Below are 22,721 nucleotides of genomic sequence, written 5' to 3'. Positions count from 1 at the left end.
CAGAGCAGTCCGCTCCACCGGGGTCCAGTCCAGATCCGGTCAGCGGCTCGACTCCGGAGCCAGAGCAGTCCGCTCCACCGGTGCGAAGTCCAGCTCCGGTCAGTGGCTTCAGTCCGGAGCCTGAGCAGTCCGCTCCACCGGTGCCCGGTCCAGCTTCGGTCAGCGGCTCCAGTCCAGACCCAGACGTCAGCCCTTCTCCAGGTTCAGGGTCTCCCACACCAGGGTCCAGACAGGGCTTGGAGTATAGTGGGAGGAAGGAGAGGGGAAGCAACGCGCCGAGGTCTAGACCAGACCAGGGACGCAACAGGGAGGCGAAGAGTGAGAGGTCGTCACGCCCTGAGCCGAGGCGGAATGCCCACCCGGCCCCTACCCTGTTAAGTAAAGGTTGTGCGGTCGGAGTCCGCACCTTTGGGGGGGGTACTGTCACGCCCTGACTCTGGGGACTCTTATTTGTTGAGTCAGGGTGTGATTTTCTATGTTGTGTAGTTCTATGTTTTCGATCTAGTAGGTCTAGATCTATGTTGGCCGGTGTGGTTCCCAATCAGAGGCAGCTGTCGCTCGTTGTCTCTGATTGGGGACACACTTAGGCAGCCTATTGGCACTAGTGGGTTGTGGGATCTTGTTCCGTGAAAGGTATGTTGTTTGTGTACCTTGGACTTCACGTTTCGTTTTGTTTATTGTTTTGTCGTTGTGTTTATTAAGTTTAAATAAACATGTATGGATATCACGCTGCGCCTTGGTCTGACCCATCTGTCAACGAACGTGACAAGATGTGTCACGTTGCATGAGGCAAATGGTGGTCACACCAGATATTGACTGGTTTTCTGATCCACGTCCCCTACCTTCTTTTAAAGATATCTGTGTCATGTGAAATCCATAGATTAGGGCCTAATAAATGTATTTCAATTGACTGAATTCCTTATATGAACTGTAACTCAGCAAAATCTTTGAAATTGTTGCATGTTGCGTTTATATTTTTGTTCAGTGTGTAATATAGGATTATTATATACAAATGTCCTCTGGTAATGTCCCTCAGTTATTGACAATTTCTAGAATATTAGACCAATATCAGGTGAATATTCTGTAGGATTACGTTCAGTATCATGTTATGCCTAGCTCTGTTTTACCCAGATCCAGGACAACGCTTATGACTCTGACTAAGGCTGTTGTCTGTGATTGGTTAGATAAAGGCTGGTACCCTGGTGTGGTGATGTTTGAGGAGATTCCCTGGTTGATTGGTTAATAATGCAGGAGACTGGAGGCGATTGTGAGAAGACATCAATCAGACGTCCTGAGACAGACACAGGGAGAAGCTAGGGGGCTTACCTATAGTGTGTGTGTGTGTGTGTGTGTGTGTGTGTGTGTGTGTGTAGCTCGGGGGGCTTACCTATAGCTACCACTCTGTGATGGAGGCTGTAGTCGAGTGATATTACCATGGTGTGCTGAGATGAGTGATATTACCGTGGTGTGCTGAGATTTAGTGCCGCCTTCAGGGTGAACACTTCTCTGTCATTTTTATGACACTGTCTTCGTCTTTGTTTCTCCCTGGCTAGTTTGGGATAGCATTTGTTTATGTTTCTGCTCAGGGCTGTTTGTGTTGGTAATAGTCATGTGTGCTGTTCATATCCCAATGAGACTAAGCAATTATAGTTCAGAAAGGGAACAACTTGGTGTTTTTCTGAGCTGGGAGGATTTCATTTGAAGTTCAACATAAGGAGTTTACATTGAGGGAGTTGTCACGTCTGTGTAAATGTATAGACTTTGAACCAAGCCGTGATCACAAAGTCATAATTGTGAATTCCAGTCCCACTTCTACGTGCTAATTGAGCACTCACAACAGGTTTACTACAAAAGTCTGATTCTAGAGAAACCATCGAACTACATACTTTGTGGGTACACGTTTTCAATATCCTATTTAATGTGATTAAGGATGCATTTGGAAGTCTGTGCTATGCCTTTTATTATGTGCTATGCCTGAAAAAACACAGGTGTGCTCAGAGCTGCTCAGAGAGAGACCCTTTGTTAGTGGTACTCAAGATCCTGGCACACATTGCCGCGGGACATTTACGACTCCTGATCAAATAGGATTGCCTGTGCGTTATTTTCACTTGACATGTTGGAGAGCTTACTGGCTGCTGGTCAGAAAAGCTGAAGTGATAGAACGAGAGAGGGAGAGAGGGTGAAAGAGAGAGGCGAGAGAGGGAAAGGGATAGAGAGAAATAAAGGGATAGAGAGGATCTCTCATCTGCCAGTTTTCCCGTGTTAACTTTGAAAGTGATATATCTTCATTGGATGAGGTAAAAGAAAAGAGAAATGTAAATTAATTAAACAAACAAAAAACACCTAATTTACCTTACCAACACCTGTTCATTTGTTAAGTCTGTTTACTTTGACTAGTTCAAAAGGAAAACACAAAACAAGCTTCACACAGGCAGCTCAATCCCGCCCCCTGCTCTCTTTCTCTCTTTCAATCTCTCTGAGGTCTTGTCGTTTGTAGACAGGTCTCGCAGCACTGCATCCATTTTGTTACTTCATGAATATTTAATCCGGCCCAGCCAAATTAGCCCATGTATAATTTAGCAGCGACATGTTGTTGTCTACCAATATGGCGTCTCCACCACCATTACGGAGTCATCAGTATTTATAACAAGTATTAGTCTTCCCTCTGCGTCTCTCTCGGTTGGTGCAGAGATACGTGGTGGCGAGGACGTAGCAATCATCAGTTAGCCATTTGTTTTCGGACCCCGCTGTCTCCACGGAGACAAAGGGCCAAATCATTAAGTAAGCATAGACAGTGACACGCCATACCTCACTCGTCCAATCAGGACTGCCGGATGGATGGGTGACTCTTCACAGCCTTACTTACTTAATATCAGTTGATTGGTATATTGTGAATGTAATCATGTATTCATCCCCACAGGTGTCTGAAATGTGCTGATACACCATGCCAGAAGAGCTGTCCCACCAACCTGGACATCAAGTCCTTCATCCCCAGCATCTCAAACAAGGCAAGAAACCTATTTCTCGCTGGGTCTTGAAGATAATGTACATAAAGTAATAGGAATACAGTGACATTGTATACCAGCGTGCAGAGACCTTGTGTAGTGGTAACACTCCCCGGCATAGTCACATATGCGACTCCCCACCGGAGACCGGGGTTCAATCCCTGTGTCAACCCTTCCCACTGTTTCTCTCCTACGTGCCTGTCTCTGATTTCCAATCTGTGTCAAAACACCTACAAATCTATATTTTTAGCCATTGTATACCGTCAAACTCAAATAAAATGCATGAATGTTGATTTGAACATTCATTCTGAACTGTATGTATAATTAGTTGAACAATTGAACCGTTACCCTTCCTCCACCTCACTATGTTGCTGCAATATCAAAATGTGTGTGTGTTTGTATGCGTCAGAACTACTATGGAGCGGCCAAGGTCATCCTGTCGGACAACCTCGTGGGGCTGACGTATGGGATGGTGTGCCCCACGTCGGAGCTCTGTGTGGGGGGCTGCAACCTCTTCGCCTCCGAGGAAGGACCCATTTTTACATTTACATTTTAGTCATTTAGCAGACGCTCTTATCCAGAGCGACTTACAGTTTAGTGAATACATTTTATTTTATTTTTATACTGGCCCCCCGTGGGAATCGAACCCACAACCCTGCTCTATCAACTGAGCTACATCCCTGCCGGCCATTCCCTCCCCTACCCTGGACGACGCTGGGCCAATTGTGCGCCGCCCATGAGCCTCCCGGTCGCGGCCGGCTGCGACAGAGCCTGGATTCGAACCAGGATCTCTAGTGGCACAGTTAGCACTGCGATGCAGTGCCTTAGACCACTGACCCATCAACATTGGGGGCCTGCAGCAGTTTGCTGTTGAGGTAATGTACTGTATTTTGGTAAAAGAGATGCACACTTTTGACCTCAGTATTGAACTGCAAAAAAACTAGAAAGAAAACACATTTGCACATTTTTGTTCTAGCCCAGACGTGTTTTGTACTAACATTCCACTCCGTGTCATATGTCAAATGTTTGGCATGACAAGGAGTGGACTGTTGGCACAAACAGACTGGTACCCAGGCTAAGAACTTTCAGCTACACTATTACATTACAATTTGTGAAGGGCCGCCAGGTTGTTGCTGTAAATGACAATGTATTCTCAGTCAACTCACCTGGTAAAAATTTTACCGAAGGTCCTGATATAACCACCACAGCTCCCTGTCCTGTACTGTTGTACTCGGAACAAAAGCATTCAGTCACTCTCTCCCCCATCTGCTTCCTTTCTCTCTTCCCTGTCCACCCTCCTCCGTCTCTTCCCTGTCCCCCTCCCTCCTCTTCCCTCTCCCCCCTTCTCTCTTCCCTGTCTCCCTCCCTCCTCTTCCCTCTCCCCCCTTCTCTCTTCCCTGTCCACCCTCCTCCGTCTCTTCTCTCTCCCCCCTTCTCTCTCTTCTTCTCCCCCCCTCCTCCCTTCTCTCTCTCATGTCCTCTACTCCCTCCTCCTCTCCCCTCTGTCTCTCCTCTATCCTCCCCTCCCCAGTCCCACTCCTTCCTTCTCAGGGTGGTAAAGCGCGTCTCCATCAGAGTGACAGCTCCTCTCTCCCTAAATGCTAAAGGTCACGGATGTTTATCAAACTGATGATTAGATAACCCCTTCTGAGAGGGCCATTACTATCCTGCCTCCACAAACACACGCACATGCACTCATATACGCAGAAACACATGCATTCACACACACACACACACACGCACGCACACACAGACCTACACACAAACACACTCTCACTCTCGCTCCCTCTCTCCCTCCCTCTCTCTCTTTCCCTCTTGCTCTCTCTCACACACACACACACACACACATAAACACACACACATACACACACATAAACACACACACTCACTCCTCAGGTTAGTCCTCCAATACAGGAGGAAAGGGCATTGCCTCGATTTAAGTCAGTTGGAAACACAGGGCTTCCCAGCCTGCCCAGGTAAACTGTGTACCTGGGTGAGTGAGTGGGATGCCTACAGTACACAGCGGTCCCTATAGGTACAGGATAAATAGTCAAATAAATACCAAACATTCTGAAAATACACTAAATATACAAAAGTATGTGGACACCCCTTCAAATTAGTGGATTCGGCTATTTCAGCCACACCCGTTGCTGACAGGTGTATAAAATCGAGCACACAGCCATGCAATCTCCATCAACAAACATTAGAAGTAGAATGGCCTTACTGAAGAGCTCAGTGACTTTCAACGTGGCACCGTCATAGGATACCACCTTTCCAAAAGTCAGTTCGTAAAATGTCTGCCCTGCTTCCCCGGTCAACTGTAAGTGCTGTTATTGTGAAGTGGAAACGTCTAGGAGCAACAACGGCTCAGCTATGAAGTGTGGAAGAACTTGACTGGCCTGCACAGAGCCCTGACCTCAACCCCATTTAACACCTTTGGGATGAATTGGAATGCCGACTGCGAGCCAGGGCTAATCACCCAACATCAGTGCCCGACCTGACTAATGCTCTTGTGACTGAATGGAAGCAAGTCCCCGCAGCAATTTTCCAACATGTAGTGGAAAGCCTTCCCAGAAGAGTGGAGGCTGTTATAGCAGCAAAGGGGGGACCAACTCCATATTAATGTCCATGATTTTGGAATTAGATGTTCGACGAGCAGGTGTCCACATAATTTTGGTCATGTAGTGTATGTAGTTGAGCTGACATTGCTTGTCCGATATCCAGGCTATTCAGCTCACATTCTGTAGCTTTGCATAATTTATGCTCCATTATCATAGCATCCACATAAATAAATAAAAATACCATATTGTGTCAGAGGTTCCCTGGTAAATACAGTTAAGATACTGTAAACTATTTTAACTGCAATAACTGCAGGCTTGGTAGCATGGCTCAACACAGATCCACTACCAAGAGCATCAGTCCTCCATCTCAATAAGTACCAGTGGGTTTAAAGATAGCCTGTAATCATTTTGTTCAATTTCAGCTGGTCAATTCCTCTCATGTCAAATGTCACATATTAATGTGCTATTCCTCTTTTGGAATGCCCCTCACACTAAAACCCAAGCCCACTCAGGGCTCTGACCTTTGTCCAATGTGACAACCATAAATGTCAAGTCCATATTAACTTCTCCCTGGCCTGAAAAACAGATACTGTACATTTATTTTTTCTTCTTCTCCTTCACCATTTTCGCTTTAAGACGTTCTGTTGTTTTTCATTCCAGGTTTTCAGCAAGACGGCGATTCCTCAGGTTCGGAATCCTGACCTGCCGCCTCCGGATCAGATGTCGGAGAGCTTTCATGTCAAGATCACTATGATTGGCTGCGGCCCGGTAGTGAGCGTCAACTGTGCCTCCTACCTGGCCAGACTGGGCTATGACATCGCTGTGTTCAAGAAACAGAAATATATTGGAGGATTGAGGTAGATGGGCTCACTTGGTATTACTAATTTCCAGGGCAGTGAGTGTTGCAACCGTGGACAGGCGATTTTTACACGCTACTCTCTTCAGCACTCAGCGGTCCCGTTCTATGAGCCCTCCGTTTCCTGTAGTCCACGATCAGCTCCTTTGTCTTGCTGACGTTGAGAGAGAGGTTGTGGTCTTGGCACCACACTGCCAGGTCTCTGACCTCCTCCCTATAGGCTGTCTCATCATCGTCTCATCAACTTAATGATGCACGACCACACAGTTGTGGGTGAACAGGGAGTACAGGAGGGGACTAACCACGTACCCCTGAGGGGCTCCCGTGTTGAGGGTCAGCGTGGCAGATGTGTTTTTGACTACCCTCACCTCCTGGAGATGGCCCATCAGGAAGTCCATGATCCAGTTCAGGGCTTGACTTTTTTAGTCACTTGTCATTCGGACAAGTAGGACCGATTTTTTTTTTTTACTTGTCCAAAAGCTCAAGCCACTTATCCGAAAATAAAGAATGGTCTGTAACACCATGGGCAAAAAAGGTGACTGAAAATTGTCTTGTATGATCCAAGGAACCACTTCACAAAATATCACTGGTATTGAAAATGGAAGGCTGCTGGTCTTTGATCCCATGCATTATATATCCTGCCGTTGTGGCCTTGAGCAATGCACTTAACCCCCCACAAAGTAAAATACTGCACTGATAGGCTACTGTATAAAACACATGTGGTCCGTCAACCCTCCATCTGGAGAGCTACGGGGTGTGCAGGCTTTTGATCCAACCCTGCTCAAACTCACCAGAGTCTGCTTATCGAGGGATTTTTTTACAATGTGTTAGAGCAGGGCTGGAGCAACAGCCTGCACCCCCAGTAGCTCTCCTGGACTCTCCTGAAGGATGGTTGGCCGTCCTGCAACATTACAATTACAACCAAATACTTTTTATGTCTTTATGAAATAATTCCCTCATTCAATGAATCAGCGATCAAATGGCTAAGGTGGGCGAGGTATAACTGAGGAAATTGGACTCCTGCCCAACGGCACCCTAATTCCCAGAATAACCCTAGAGAGGAGAAGAAGGGGGATCCATTCAACAGGATTGAAGGTATCCTTTACATAATCAGAAGGTCAAGTCTGGCAGAATTAGAGGAACTACCCAAATTGATCCTATATATACAGTGGGGAGAACAAGTATTTGATACACTGCCGATTTTGCAGGTTTTCCTACTTACAAAGCATGTGGAGGTCTGTCATTTTTATCATAGGTACACTTCAACTGTGAGAGACGGAATCTAAAACAAAAATCCAGAAAATCACATTGTATGATTTTTAAGTAATTCATTTGCATTTTATTGCATGACATACGTATTTGATACATCAGCAAAGCAGAACTTAATATTTGGTACAGAAACCTTTGTTTGCAATTACAGAGATCATACGTTTCCTGTAGGTCTTGACCAGGTTTGCACACACTGCAGCAGGGATTTTGGCCCACTCCTCCATACAGACCTTCTCCAGATCCTTCAGGTTTCGGGGCTGTCGCTGGGCAATACGGACTTTCAGCTCCCTCCAAAGATTTTCTATTGTGTTTAGGTCTGGAGACTGGCTAGGCCACTCCAGGACCTTGAGATGCTTCTTACGGAGCCACTCCTTAGTTGCCCTGGCTGTGTGTTTCGGGTCGTTGTCATGCTGGAAGACCCAGCCACGACCCATCTTCAATGCTCTTACTGAGGGAAGGAGGTTGTTGGCCAAGATCTTCCGATACATGGCCCCATCCATCCTCCCCTCAATACGGTGCAGTCGTCCTGTCCCCTTTGCAGAAAAGCATCCCCAAAGAATGATGTTTCCACCTCCATGCTTCACGGTTGGGATGGGGTTTAGACCAAAAAGCTCTATTTTTGTCTCATCAAACCACACGACCTTCTCCCATTCCTCCTCTGGATCATCCAGATGGTCATTGGCAAACTTCAGACGGGCCTGGACATGCGCTGGCTTGAGCAGGGGGACCTTGCGTGCGCTACAGGATTTTAATCCATGACGGCGTAGTGTGTTACTAATGGTTTTCTTTGAGACTGTGGTCCCAGCTTTCTTCAGGTCATTGACCAGGTCCTGCCGTGTAGTTCTGGGCTGATCCCTCACCTTCCTCATGATCATTGATGCCCCACGAGGTGAGATCTTGCATGGAGCCCCAGACCGAGGGTGATTGACCGTCATCTTGAACTTCTTCCATTTTCTAATAATTGCGCCAACAGTTGTTGCCTTCTCACCAAGCTGCTTGCCTATTGTCCTGTAGCCCATCCCAGCCTTGTGCAGGTCTACAATTTTATCCCTGATGTCCTTACACAGCTCTCTGGTCTTGGCCATTGTGGAGAGGTTGGAGTCTGTTTGATTGAGTGTGTGGACAGGTGTATTTTATACAGGTAACAAGTTCAAACAGGTGCAGTTAATACAGGTAATGAGTGGAGAACAGGAGAGCTTCTTAAAAAAAAACTAACAGGTCTGTGAGAGCCGGAATTCTTACTGGTTGGTAGGTGATCAAATACTTATGTCATTTAATAAAATGCAAATGAATTACTTAAAAATCATACAATGTGATTTTCTGGATTTTTGTTTTAGATTCCGTCTATCACAGTTGAAGTGTAACTATGATAAAAATTACAGACCTCTACATGCTTTGTAAGTAGGAAAACCTGCAAAATTGGCAGTGTATCAAATACTTGTTCTCCCCACTGTATATATATATCTCCCATTACAAATTGATTGGGAAGATAGTGAGTTTCAACATTCATTTATAGTAAATGCTAAAACTATGATGGCATTCTTGGGAAGAAACCTTTTAAAGTAAACTCGAGGCAACCATTTTTGTTCACCAGATGTCATCGAGGTATACAGTGGGGAAAAAAAGTATTTAGTCAGCCACCAATTGTGCAAGTTCTCCCACTTAAAAAGATGAGAGAGGCCTGTAATTTTCATCATAGGTACACGTCAACTATGACAGACAAATTGAGAAAAAAAATCCAGAAAATCACATTGTAGGATTTTTAATGAATTTATTTGCAAATTATGGTGGAAAATAAGTATTTGGTCACCTACAAACAAGCAAGATTTCTGGCTCTCACAGACCTGTAACTTCTTATTTAAGAGGCTCCTCTGTCCTCCACTCGTTACCTGTATTAATGGCACCTGTTTGAACTTGTTATCAGTATAAAAGACACCTGTCCACAACCTCAAACAGTCACACTCCAAACTCCACTATGGCCAAGACCAAAGAGCTGTCAAAGGACACCAGAAACAAAATTGTAGACCTGCACCAGGCTGGGAAGACTGAATCTGCAATAGGTAAGCAGCTTGGTTTGAAGAAATCAACTGTGGGAGCAATTATTAGGAAATGGAAGACATACAAGACCACTGATAATCTCCCTCGATCTGGGACTCCACGCAAGATCTCACCCCGTGGCGTCAAAATGATCACAAGAACGGTGAGCAAAAATCCCAGAACCACACGGGGGGACCTAGTGAATGACCTGCAGAGAGCTGGGACCAAAGTAACAAAGCCTACCATCAGTAACACACTACGCCGCCAGGGACTCAAATCCTGCAGTGCCAGACGTGTTCCCCTGCTTAAGCCAGTACATGTCCAGGCCCGTCTGAAGTTTGCTAGAGTGCATTTGGATGATCCAGAAGAGGATTGGGAGAATGTCATATGGTCAGATGAAACCAAAATATAACTTTTTTGGTAAAAAACTCAACTAAGTCGTGTTTGGAGGACAAAGAATGATGAGTTGCATCCAAAGAACACCATACCTACTGTGAAGCATGGGGGTGGAAACATCATGCTTTGGGGCAGTTTTTCTGCAAAGGGACCAGGACGACTGATCCGTGTAAAGGAAAGAATGAATGGGGCCATGTATCGTGAGATTTTGAGTGTTAACCTCTTTCCATCAGCAAGGGCATTGAAGATGAAACGTGGCTGGGTCTTTCAGCATGACAATGATCCCAAACACACCGCCCGGGCAACGAAGGAGTGGCTTCATAAGAAGCATTTCAAGGTCCTGGAGTGGCCTAGCCAGTCTCCAGATCTCAACCCCATAGAAAATCTTTGGAGGGAGTTGAAAGTCTGTGTTGCCCAGCGACAGCCCCAAAACATCACTGCTCTAGAGGAGATCTGCATGGAGGAATGGGCCAAAATACCAGCAACAGTGTGTGAAAACCTTGTGAAGACTTACAGAAAACGTTTGACCTGTGTCATTGCCAACAAAGGGTATATAACAAAGTATTGAGAAACTTTTGTTATTGACCAAATACTTATTTTCCACCATAATTTGCAAATAAATTCATTAAAAATCCTACATTGTGATTTTCTGGATTTTATTTTCTCATTTTGTCTGTCATAGTTGACGTGTACCTATGATGAAAATTACAGGCCTCTCTCATATTTTTAAGTGGGAGAACTTGCACAATTGGTGGCTGACTAAATACTTTTTTTCCCCACTGTATGGAACAACATGGGCTATATTAACTAAGAGAAAAAAGTAATTTGAATCTGAAGGGGGCATAATAAGTTATAGGAATGGATATGGTAATTTGATATAAATTTGGATAAGAAGTTACGATATATAAAATAAGTCATAGAATATCAAGAAGTGGTGTGGAGATTTTAATGCTGTTTTAGAGAGTTGTGGAAAAGTCTGTATTTTCTGGACAGGCAGGGCAGTGTCCTGGAGTTTTGGTTCCGTTGGGAGTATGTTTGTAGAAGTTGATTTGTGTCGATTGAGAATTGGTTAAACAGCATGACAGTATTCTTTAATGTGAGTACCTTGAAGTTTCTAACGTTCTATATGTAGTTCTGTGTGGGCAATCATTACTCTGAGTGTGAGGATCTTAAATAGAGTGCTAATTCATGATTTAGTAAGAGGGTGAAAGAAAGTATTGATAGTTGGACTATATCGGGATATATATAGAGGGGGATGGGAAGCACATATCTAGATAGTTAAATGGGAAACATTCTTTGACGAATTCGAATTGTTATTCCTTTATTCTATAGTTTGCGTAACACCAGTGACGTATGCAAATAGTTAATGAATTCTAAAGACGATATTCTGTTTATGGTATGTTGAACAATGGGAGATAGTTTTTACTATTAGTCTTATGGAGTAGTAAACAGTGTTTGTATGTTCTGGAGTTATTAAACAATAGGGTGTTATTTTAAAACATAAATGCAACAAGTGGCGATGATTACATTACCAAACAGATTTAGGCTTTTGATCATTATTATGAGAATTACAGAGGATGAAGTCTGAAGGGTAATCAATTAGCAAATTATCATTGCAAACTCAGAGAACATTGAGTGGTTTTCATCTTTTGAGACATTTTAGGTAATCTTCTTATGGAGTAGTTTTGAGGAATTAGATTTATACAAACAATTATTAATGTGAAATAGAACAGGGCAAGTATGCATCATGTTTTGTGTGACATTTATATTTGTGGATTGCTGATTGTTATTTGATGTTAACAAAATGTATACTTTCTCTTCCAGGGGAATGGGGATTTCCTTATCTCATTGGGATGTTTCAAAAGTCTGTGGGATTGGTGGAACAGTTAGTAAAATTAAGTAGTCTTATTTTTAGGTGGTAAAAGGGATCTACCAAATTAAATAAGGCCTGGCCGTTTTTGTTTTCCAAATGGGTTTTTCAAATGACCACACACAACACACCTAGTACGATGTTTATAAAGGGTTGTTATTTTGATTTTAAGGTTTTTTTCAACAGGTCAAAGGTGATAAGTCTTAAAGGGGCACACACTGAATTTTCAGATTTTTTATTTTTTTTATTTTTATGAGTTAGTTTTGTCTTCTTTTGAGAAGAAATGTCATGGAGACTTCCTGTACAGTTGGGATACATAACATTTATGAACTGTTTTGAATGTTGTTAATGATTAGTTTATATTATAGCATGGTACACTTGATTTGGATGACCTCTGAACTCTGTCCTGTCTTTCTAGTGTGACTTGATCACCCACACTGGTAATTCTAAAGGCATGAGATGAGGACTTTCAGATAGTTTATTTTACAGACTTGAGGGTAATTTATAATACTGAAAATTGTGAAGAAGTTTATAATTTGATAATGATATACTGTATATGATTCCAACCATGAAGTAATAAAAGAGAGAGAGAGCTTTCCCTGAATGAGGGATACCTGTCGCTAGTCAATTTGACTATTCTTGAATTACTTTATGGGATACAATTACGTTAAGGTATTATCAAAGGTTGTCATTTTCATTGCATTTATTATTTTGGGTTTAAAAGGCAACGTTGTTTTGTTTTTGAATGTATGAATCATGATGTGAGTCATGTGTCCGAAGGGGGAAGTACTGATAGCATGAGGAATTTTGGTAAATATGCAATTTATATTAAGACTATGAGTAGTAGTAATTAATGTGTTATGGGTTAGATTAAATGTTTTAGGTGAAAGGGCATTTGTGGTATAAGGTAGTATTACATTTTTTTTTTTACATTTTAGTCATTTAGCAGACGCTCTTATCCAGAGCGACTTACAGGAGCAATTAGGGTTAAGTGCCTTGCTCAAGGGCACATCGATAGATTTTTCACCTAGTCGGCTCGGGGATTAGAACCAGCGGCCTTTCGGTTACTGGCACAACGCTCTTAACCACTAAGCTACCTGCCGCAGTGGAGGCCTTTCTAGGAAACTTGTGTACTATTGCTAAATGCTAAAATGTGAACTTTCTAATATCAAAGTTTCTACTGAATGATATGAGGACAGTATAAATTAGCATACTGTGTCTCACCTAACAATGTTCTGAAGATTCTTTCAAAGAGTGAAGGCTTCTCTGTCAACCTAACAGGAGTATATAGACATGGTATGAGCCTTGGAGGCTTTGTGGCAGTAAAGGATTAAATAAGTAAGAGCGGGACAGAATCAAGGTGGAAAGGTCAGTACTAGGTGTTGCTGACTACCTCGATGGAGGGGAAAATAGTAGAGACAGATTTATACATGTATGTGTTCCACTGTAACACTATTCTAACTCAGAGGAGGAAGATGGTACTACCACTGTGGAGTATTGTTTTTGTGTCTGTGTGTTTTTGCAGAAGTCAATCTCAACTTCCCTATTGGTAAGATGCAAGAAGGACATCCTACACAGAGCTATGTTAATAGAAAATGGGAAATTGGTATTAAGAATAATTGGTAACAAGTAATAATTTCTTATATAGTCTAATTATTATACTGTAATATTGGATTAGAAATGAAATCAATTAAACTGTTATGTTTTGTCTTCTATTGAGGTAAATACAGATGCTGTCTTGATGCATAGCAGGGATAATTTGGACTAGTATGGTGTGAGAAAAAAAAGAAGCAACCTCTGTACCGGCTGAAGATGAACATCAGAGGCGTTGAAGATGTTTCTGTAGAGCATCACTTCTACATGCAACTGGTATACAACAGCCAATTGAAGCTATCAATGGATTTTCTCATGTTTCCATCTCAAGAGAGTGAGACAGGTGTCCACCATTGAGTGAGAATGGAGTAAGATATGTTCAACAAGGCAACATTTCTGATGTTGTGGGTATAATGGTTTGGCAAATGGACAAGACAATGAGGTTGTACAGTTGGTGGTGACTCGGATGTGACATTGAAGTAGTGACATTGTCATGGGCAATTCATTTTGAACTATGAAGCTGACTGAAGAAAATAATGAAGAGACGCCAGAAGATTTAAGTGCCGGAGACAGGGGGGGGGGGTTAGATAAAAAAAGGGATTTATCTAAATTTTGCGATTTTGAGTAGAAGGTATATGCACGGCTAAATTCATAGTATTGAGAATGCATTGAAATAATGATCTGTATTTATTTTCAGGATGAGGAAAGTCATAATACAATTAGGGATGTTTATACTGTATGTTAATGTAAGTGTACATTCTGACAGTTGTAATGAGTGATAAAATTGAGGGTTTTAATTTTGAGTGATAGGAATAATGTGAATCACTAAGAATTGTCATTTTAAATTTGGTGGAGATAAGTAATTTGGTTGGTTATAATTTATAAGATGAATGAATCATTTAAGTAAATCATTAGTATGTATTTGTATACTATTTTCAACATGTAAGGTATTGTTTGTACACGTGAGATAACTGTTTTATATACACTGCTTAAAAAAATATAGGGAACACTAAAATAACACATCCTAGATCTGAATGAATGAAATAATCTTATTAAATACATTTTTCTTTACATAGTTGAATGTGCTGACAACAAAATCACACAAAAATTATCAATGGAAATCAAATTTATCAACCCATGGAGGTCTGGATTTGGAGTCACACTCAAAATTAAAGTGGAAAACCACACTACAGGCTGATCCAACTTTGATGTAATGTCCTTAAAACAAGTCAAAATGAGGCTCAGTAGTGTGTGTGGCCTCCACGTGCCTGTATGGCCTCCCTACAACGCCTGGGCATGCTCCTGATGAGGTGGCGGATGGTCTCCTGAGGGATCTCCTCCCAGACCTGGACTAAAGCATCCGTCAACTCCTGGACAGTCTGTGGTGCAACGTGGTGTTGGTGGATGGAGCGAGACATGATGTCCCAGATGTGCTCAATTGGATTCAGGTCTGGGAGACGGGCGGGCCAGTCCATAGCATCAATGCCTTCCTCTTGCAGGAACTGCTGACACACTCCAGCCACATGAGGTCTAGCATTGTCTTGCATTAGGAGGAACCCAGGGCCAACCGCACCAGCATATGGTCTCACAAGGGGTCTGAGGATCTCATCTCGGTACCTAATGGCAGTCAGGCTACCTCTGGCGAGCACATGGAGGGCTGTGCGGCCCCCAAAGAAATGCCACCCCACACCATGACTGACCCACCGCCAAACCGGTCATGCTGGAGGATGTTGCAGGCAGCAGAACGTTCTCCACAGCGTCTCCAGACTCTGTCATGTCTGTCACATGTGCTCAGTGTGAACCTGCTTTCATCTGTGAAGAGCACAGGGCGCCAGTGGCGAATTTGCCAATCTTGGTGTTCTCTGGCAAATGCCAAACGTCCTGCACGGTGTTGGGCTGTAAGCACAACCCTCACCTGTGGACGTCGGGCCCTCATACCACCCTCATGGAGTCTGTTTCTGACCGTTTGAGCAGACACATGCACATTTGTGGCCTGCTGGAGGTCATTTTGCAGGGCTCTGGCAGTGCTCCTCCTGCTCCTCCTTGCACAAAGACGGAGGTAGCAGTCCTGCTGCTGGGTTGTTGCCCTCCTACGGCCTCCTCCACGTCTCCTGATGTACTGGCCTGTCTCCTGATAGCGCCTCCATGCTCTGGACACTACGCTGACAGACACAGCAAACCTTCTTGCCACAGCTCGCATTGATGTGCCATCCTGGATGAGCTGCACTACCTGAGCCACTTGTGTGGGTTGTAGACTCCGTCTCATGCTACCACTAGAGTGAAAGCACCGCCAGCATTCAAAAGTGACCAAAACATCAGCCAGGAAGCATAGGAACTGAGAAGTGGTCTGTGGTCACCACCTGCAAAACCAGTCCTTTATTGGGGGGTGTCTTGCTAATTGCCTATAATTTCCACCTGTTGTCTATTCCATTTGCACAACAGCATGTGAAATGTATTTATTTAGTGGACAGTTTGATTTCACAGAAGTGTGATTGACTTGCAGTGTAGTTATTATGGTTAAAACAGCTATACATTTGGGTAATGTCTTAGGATACACTTACTGTATATGATGTATTAGGAGCAGAAATGTGGAATCATACTGTAAAAAAAAAGTAAGTTAATGTGAGGATTCTGACTGCAATCATGAATATGTTGATTATTAAGTTAAAGTATTAACATGATTAGTAACTATATACATTTGAAGTTTTGGGTGATATCGATATGGATGTTTAGAGGGGTAAATATCTATGTTGATAGGCTAGAACTTAATTGGTTCCTATCATGGGGTTTTGGTATTTCAGACTTAGGAATGTTTAGGCTATTTTCATGTGATCTGACTTGTGGTTGAATTCCTCAATCATAAATAGTTCAAGGATGTAGTGATTTAAGAGGGAATGAAAACAGAGTGTTATACAGTGTATCTCTCCTCATGCATATTAGAACAGAGTAACAATCATGGGTTTTTAAGCAATTAGGTTTGAAATGTCAATCATTGGACACAGTGTAATTGATAATCGCATAGCATTGGAGGCTATTATAGTAGATAGTAGGGTAGGGTAATGTATGCGATTATAAGGGGGAGAATCATGTTGTACATGTTTGACATCAGGATTAGGAAGGTCTTGGGAATTTAACTAAAGCTATGGGAAGTATTAGAGACATACAGTAAGGTATTAAGAGTATTATTTCTTCATCTATATTATGTTATTCCAGTGTTAAGTGATAATGTTTAGTTGGAACTGTATCATGTGGAATTTAAGGTTTATATGATTGAAGATGTGGAAATAATACTATCTCAGTTGATCAGATAGCGACCCATGTGATCAGAGAAAATATTGGGTCTACTATGAATGAACATTGATGAAGAACATTAAAGTTATTTTAGTGGGATATATTCATTTGAATATATTATAATTTCCATGTAAATTTGAAATTGTTATGAATCAATGTATTTTCTGGGATAATGTCAGGAGTTTAGGAATTCATTTGTATGTTTTGAATTGTTTGATTTAAGAAATTGAATTCTCTTTGCAACAACAAATAAGAAGAATAAAAAGATGGATTGATATGACGAGTGCTTGATCCAATATTATAAAGATTGTAAATTGTATGAGAGAGCGAGGAAAGCCATGTGTTCGTAGTATCACGAGTGAGTAAAGAAGGTCAGTGTGCCAAGATAGATAGGGGGACCACTGGTGCTAGTCTTAGGAATGGTGCGTGATGAAATGTCATGACTAGTGTGCCACACGAAACCAAGGAAAATAATGATATGGGCATAGTTGAGTGACAACTCAATTATGGTTAGCAACTGGATAAGACAAAGGTATACTGGAAGAGCAGTCTATGTAATTCAGTCACATGATAAGAGGCAAAGCACGTTCGTCTTATTATGTGATCCAGTACTGAATAAATGTAGAGTCAAACTTCCATCTGCGTGTCTGCTGCTTTCTCTTACATCCTGCACTTATTCATACCAGAAACTCATCATAACACATACATACACATACATACATATACACATACATACATATAAATACATCCAACCCCACCACCACTCCCCTGATTGGAGTAAACTAGTGAACGACAACGCTTAGGCCTCTGCTTCCAGCTTATACATAATATATACATTTTAAGGACACAGTCAATTTTACAATAATTCTATTTTGTTTGTTTTTACTCCTGAACTTCCTCAACCTCTCCGATCATTTTCATGATGTCCATCCGGTTTGCTTCTATATGCCATATCTTTCTAACTGTGCTCTTTCACAAAAGTTCTCAACCTATATACTTATTATGGACACAGTATGTTTTACATTAGTTATTTTGTTGTTATTAGTTGTTATTAGTCCCAACCTTCAGCTCCAATCAACCCCTCCCATCTATCTCTTAACACCATCCATATTGGATTTCTATTTGCCATATCTTTTTCAACTGTGCTGTGATGTTTCACAAAAGTTCTGAACCCTTCTATTCCCATTGTTACTACAGATTGTAAATTGAAAATAAACATTTTTGCTAAAAGTATTATTATATTATTGATCGATTGACTATGACTTTTCAGATCACCCAGTAATGCTATCTGCAGGGTTAGCTCCAGGTAAAACAAGCTACAAATGGACAGTACCAAAACAAATGATATGATGATTCTGTCTGTTTGCAGCAAAATCTGCAGAGCTGGGAAAATTGTATCCCCCATATAAATAACATTCTATTGGAAGCAAGAATTTTGTATAATACGTTTTGAATCCGGGGTCGTTTTAAAAATCAGTTCATAAACCATTTGCCATGGATTCGGTACGTCAAAAATCTCTTCCCAACTATTTCGTAATCTATCTGTTTAAAGGTTTTACTCACATGGGCTATGGAGTGCGTGATCACACAGTCGTCCGGAACAGCTGGTGCTCTCATGTATGGTTCAGTGTTGCTTGCCTCGAAGCGAGCAAAGAAGGCATTTAGCTCGTCTGGTAGGCTCGCGTCATTGGGCAGCTCACGCCTGTGTTTCCCTTTGTAATCCATAATAGTTTGCAAGCCCTGCCACATCTGTCGAGGGTCAGAGCTGGCGTAGTAAGAGTCGATCTTAGTCCTATATTGACGCATTGCCTGTTTGATGGTTTGTCGGAAGGCAAAGTGGGATTTCTTATAAGCGTCCGGATTAGTGTTCCGCTTCTTGAAAGCGGCAGCTCTAGCCTTTAGCTCAGTGCGGAGGTTGTCTGTAATCCATGGCTTCTGGTTGGTATATAAACATACGGTCACTGTGGGGACGAGCGCGTCACTAATACTTCCTGTTTGAGTTTTTGCCAGATGGATCAGGAGGATAGAGTTATGGTCAGATTTGCCAAATGGAGGGCGAGGGAGAGCTTTGTATGCGATTCAGTGTGTGGAGTAAAGTTGATAGAGTTTTGTCTCCTCCAGTTGCACAGGTGACATGCTGGTAGAAATTAGGTAAAACGGATTTCAGTTTCCCTGCATTAAAATCACTGGCCATTAGGAGCACTGCTGCTAGATGAGCATTTTCTTGTTTGCTTATGAAGGTATGAATTCCTTATGCTGCATCAACACTGACTCAACACTTTATATGACCCCCTTTGACCCTCTTTCAACAATCGTAAGTTTCGGTGTTCCTCAAGGTTCTGTTTTAGGACCACTATTGCTGTCACTATATATTCTACCTCTTGTTGATGTCATTTGGAAACACAATGTCAACTTTCACTGCTATGCAGACGACACACAGCTGTACATTTCGATGAAACATGGTGAAGCCCCAAAATAGCCTACCCTGGAAGCTAATGTTTCAGACATAAGGAAGTGGATGGCGGCAAATGTTTTACTTTTAACTAGTTTTAAACAGAAATGCTAGTTCTAGGTCCCAAGAAACAAAGAGCTCTGCTGTTTGACCTGACAATTAATCTTGATGGTTGAACAGTCATCTCAAATAAAACTGTGAAGGACCTCTGTGTTACTCTGGACCCTGATCACTCTTTTGACAAACATATTAAGAATATTTAAAGGGCAGCTTGTTTCCATCTTCGTAAGGTTGCAAAAATCTGAAACTTCTTGTCCCAAAATTATGCAGAAAAGCTAATCCATGCTTTTCTCACTTATAGATTAGACTACTGCAATACCCTACTCTCCGGCTACCCGGATAAACCACTAAATAAACTTCAGTTAGTGCTAAATACAGCTGCTAGAATTCGATCAATTCGATCATATTACTCCAGTTCTAGCCTCTATACCCTGGCTTCCTGTTAAAGGTAGGGCTGATTTCAAGGATTTACTGCTAACCTATAAAGCATTACATGGACTTGCTCCTACCTATCTCTCCGATTTGGTTCATGCCGTACATATCTTCACGTACGCTACGGTCACAAGACGCAGGCCTCCTTATTGTCCCGAGAATTGTTAAGCTGGAGGCAGGGCTTTCTCCTATTTTTTGTGGAATTGTCTCCCTATCCATGTTAGTGACCCAGATTTGGTCTCGACCCTTAAGTCTTTACTGAAGACTCGTCTCTTCCATAGGTCCTATGATTGAGTGTAGTCTGGCCCAGGGGTGCGAAGGTGAATGACAAGGCACTGGAGTGGCGAACCGCCCTTGCTGTCTATGCCTGGCCGGCTCCCCTCTTGCCACTGGGATTCCCTGCCTCTGACCCTACTACGGAGGCTGAGTCACTAGCTTACTAGCTATACTCGACTTGAGTGGGTTGAGTCACTGACGTGATCTTCCTGTCCGGTTTTGCACCCCCTCGGGCTCGTGCGGTGGAGGAGATCTTTTGTGGGCTATACTCAGCCTTGACTCAGAGTAGTAAGTTGGTGGTCTGTTGATATCCCTCTAGTGGTTGGCCCTGTCCCCCCCGTCTCAGCCTCCAGTATCTATGCTGCAATAGTTTATGTGCCGGGGGGCTAGGGTCAGTCTGTCCTAAGTGGTGAAATTCTCCTGTCTTATCTGGTGTCCTATGTGAACTTAAGCATGCTCCCTCTAATTCTCCCATCTCTCTCTCTCTCTCCCCTCCCGGAGGACCTGAGCCCTAGGACCATGCCTCAGGGACTACTGATGACTCCTGGCTGTCCCCGTTCCCAGTCCACCTTGTTGTGCTACTGATCCAGTTTCTGCTGTTTTGTCTGTCACTATGGAACCCTGACCTGTTCACCGGACGTGCTACCTTGTCCCGGACCTGCTGTTTTCGACCCTCTCTCTCCCTCTATCAATTTTCAATTCAATTAAATTCTATTTGCTTTATTGGCATGACGTAACAATGTACATATTGCCAAAGCTTACTTTGGATATTTACACTATTAACATAATTAAAATAATAATAATCAATATTGTCAACGGGTCAAATAACCATTGAACATTAACAATATAGAGGACATGTGCAAGTTGGTTGGTCTGTCAGACACTGTCCCTTATCTTATGTTGGCAGCGCAATGTAGTGCACTGCCAACCCACAGCTCTCTGCATCCTCCCCCAACAGGACGGGTAGCCTATTCTCATCAGAGAGGTCTTTGAAACGTTGAAAAACTGTTTCAAATTTGGGGAAATTACGCTCTCTAATTGTTTTATATTTTTGACATTTTGTCAGGAAATGCAGCTCTGTCTCAGGTTCTGCTGTGGTGCAGTGATTGCACAGCCTTTCCTCTACAAGGAGCCAGGTTTTCCTGTGTCTACCCTTCTCAATGGCAAGGCTGTGCTCACTGAACCTGTACTCTATCTCTCTCTCTCCCACCCTCTCTCCCGCACCTACTGTCTCGACCTGTGAATGCTTGGCTATGAAAAGCCAACTGACATTTACTCCTGAGGTGCTGACCTGTTGCACCCTCTATAACCACTGTGATTATTATTTGACTCTGCTGGTCATCTATCAACGTTTGAACATCTTGAAGAATGATCTGGTCTTAATGGCCATGTACTCTCATAATCTCCACCCGGCACAGCCAGAAGTGGACTGGCCACCCCTCAGAGCCTGGTTCCTCTTTAGGTTTCTTCCAAGGTTCCTGTTTTTTAAGGTTCACTTACACACACCTGACTACACACACACTCACCAAACCATAGACACACTCCGCTCACAGACAACACTCTCACTGTCAAGAGCTATGCACCCATCACCAGGAAAATGGCAGTGACATTAATAACGACAAAAGCAACCAAAGTCCTAAACAAACAGGTACAGGGCAGAAGAAAACAATTAGAAGCTACAGTGGGGGAAGCTAAGTGAGAAAAACACTTCCTCCGGCACGGGGCATCCATCTGGCCATTGTCTGAATGCCACAGCCAGGGAAAAGGCCAATCAATACTACTCATCCAGCTCACCTAACCGTGATTAATTTGATTTATTCCTAATTATTTATTTATTTGATGGAGAGAGAGAGAAAATAAGAAGGGAAGAAAGAGAGAGAGAGAGAGAGAGAGAGAGAGAGAGAGAGAGAGAGAGAGAGAGAGAGAGAGAGAGAGAGAGAGAGAGAGAGAGAGAGAGAGAGAGAGAGAGAGAGAGAGAGAGAGAGAGATAAATAGATGGGGTAGGGAAAGAGGTGGCGAGGGAGAGGGGTGAGAATGAATGATGGAGAGAGAGAAGGGAGGCATGTGGAAAAGAAAGAGAGATGAAAGAGACATAGAGAGATAGCATTCCTTGAGGTTGGCTAGATAGGAACGAAGGGATGGAGGGAGGGGAGGTAGCCATTGCTTCTTGCCATCTGACCTTTTCTTCAAGGCTTTATTAATCTCCAGAAATGAATTCCATTAAGATGGCCTCTCAATTAATTGAATTAAGAGAAAGAGTGTGGGGGAAATGAGAAGGAAGACGTTGTCCCGACTTCACTCTATTACACCAGTGACAAACACAAACAAATAGACTGCTGTCGTGGCTGTATCATTTGTCTCTGTTCCATGTAGTTATCAAACCCCAGAGGAATGTTACCCGACCATGGTCCTATTGTCTTTGTCTTTGAACCTCACTGTGTGTATTTTATGATGTGATGAATGTCACTGATTATTCACTTAGATCAGACACACATTTAACTCAACCCTAAATCCAGTGGCGGCTCCTGAAAAAATTCTCAGGGGGGGCAATTTTTCTGATGATTTAGGTGACCTACACACATTTTAAAAAAGATATGTCCAGCAACAACATGAAGACAGGGGC

The 22,721-nt window shown here is 42.8% G+C and overlaps 1 pseudogene; it reads left to right on the top strand.

The window, feature by feature from the left end:
- LOC121581693 overlaps positions 1 to 22,721 on the top strand; it is a 198,030-nt pseudogene that overhangs the window by 36,121 nt on the left and 139,188 nt on the right.

This window comes from Coregonus clupeaformis, chromosome 14 (assembly GCF_020615455.1).
Source record: "Coregonus clupeaformis isolate EN_2021a chromosome 14, ASM2061545v1, whole genome shotgun sequence".
In the NCBI taxonomy this organism is placed as follows: domain Eukaryota; kingdom Metazoa; phylum Chordata; class Actinopteri; order Salmoniformes; family Salmonidae; genus Coregonus; species Coregonus clupeaformis.
The sequence above is the reverse complement of the archived record's forward strand: the minus strand, read 5'-3'. Positions and strand labels throughout refer to the sequence as shown.